Source organism: Arvicola amphibius, chromosome X, assembly GCF_903992535.2.
Source record: "Arvicola amphibius chromosome X, mArvAmp1.2, whole genome shotgun sequence".
In the NCBI taxonomy this organism is placed as follows: domain Eukaryota; kingdom Metazoa; phylum Chordata; class Mammalia; order Rodentia; family Cricetidae; genus Arvicola; species Arvicola amphibius.
In genome coordinates this window covers 36,836,526-36,838,273 of record NC_052065.1, presented here as the reverse complement: position 1 = coordinate 36,838,273, position 1,748 = coordinate 36,836,526, and the positions used below count along the sequence as shown (strand labels likewise).

Here is a 1,748-nt window from a genome sequence, read left to right as displayed (position 1 = left end):
TATGATAAATTGACTTTAAGAAAAATATATAATTGGCATTTGCTTGATCTAATTATAGAAGCCTATAAACTTAGACCTCTTAGAGACAGAAAGGTCAAACATATTTTAATGAAAATTATTCAACAGGGTGTCCATTTTCTATTGTTAGCTTTGAATACAGAGACTGCCACATGATAAAAAATATAAATGATTTGTAGAAATCAAGAACAACCTCAAATTTTTCAGGTTTGGACATAACAGGCATCACATTGAGAAGTAAATTTTCTCTGCAGTTTTAAGAAAAGCACTTCATTCATTGGGTGCCTAAGTTCAGCATTTGTTATACCCCACATATAAAAGTACCTATACAACACAAGACTTCTAACATAGAACACTAAGTTAGTAAATGAATATTGTTTCAAGTTTGTAAATATATAATTAAAAAAAAACAAAATCTAGTAACGTGACTAAACAGACAGAGTTTTTTTTAAGTTTTACCATAAATTCTTTATTTTCCATGGTTTATAAGCCAAAGCTTACGCAATCCTAAATCCCTGAGGGGCCAGAAGTCCCACAGTGAAAAATAGCAAACTGACCCAAGACTTGTACACGGAGGGATGGGTGAATCTGATGTCCATATCTGGCGCTCAGATGAGTTAGAAAATGCAGATGTTTTTAGCCTGGAATGTATGAGCTGAGTGAAGGAATGTTAGAAATGCTGCAGTAAGAATTCCATCGTGCCCGGGTCTTGCTGGAGCCAGGCCACAGGATGTCACCAAGCACCGCTCAGAGAGTCAGCCCCCGCTCCTCAAACAGCTGTTTTAGTGCCTCTTCCAGTTGCTGGTTCATTCCTTGAAGCCCTTTCACCACCTGTGCTGCCCACTCGAAGTATTCCTGGACTCGCTGTTCTGACCGCCCTTGAGGGGTGCAGTGATTCAGGTCTCTCAAATTGTATAGTTTGTCTGCCAGTTTCACCAGTTTGGCCCCTGACCTGCTGTGGGGTGCCTGCTCCACCTGTTGCCTCTTTCTTTCCTGTTTGGGCAGAGTCTTGTCATCTGTTACTTCCTCTATCAAGCACCGTACCTGGGCTCCGAAGTGCAGCTCTGCCTCATCCAGGGTAGTGTCTGTGTCTTCCACTGTGTTGTGGAGCAGGGCTGCCTGTAACACCACAAAATGTCAGTGATTCCCGCCTCGTGGGTTAGGATCCAGGACACACCGATGGGGTGGTTGATGTAGGGAGTCCCTTGGGGATCTTTCCGTTCCTGCTGCTGGTGTTTGCGAGCAGCGAAGTCAGCAGCCTTCAGCAGCTGAGCCACCTCGGAGCCCATTGCGCGGGTGGCCAGACAGAGTTTTTTTAACATTCAGGAAATATCATTCTCTCGATCTTCTCAGACTACATGTGTTGTAGGATATTTGTATAGTGTGTGAAAAGGTATTGCAGTGATTAGTGTAATAAAATGCTGAATGGACAATAACTAGGCAGGAGGTATAGGCAGGACTTCTAGGCACCAAGAAAATCTGGGAAGAAAGTGAAATTTCAAGCCAGATAGATGTAAAGGAAGCAGCATTAACAGTATTGAAAGTTGAGATAATGAGCCATGCAACAGAATGTAGACTAAATAAATACATTAATTTAAGATATAAGAGCTAGTTGGACAAGCCTAAGCTAAGGATGAGATTTCATAATTAATAGTAAACCTCCATTTCATTATTTGGGGGCTGGCTGGTAGGACAGAGAACTCATTACAATATGTTTTGATTAAAAACTG

General features: G+C 41.6%; 1 pseudogene; it reads right to left on the bottom strand.

Moving 5' to 3' along the window:
* Positions 1-758: 758 nt before the first annotated feature.
* LOC119805569 lies at positions 759-1,307 on the bottom strand (annotated as a pseudogene).
* Between the last annotated feature and the right edge of the window lie 441 nt (positions 1,308-1,748).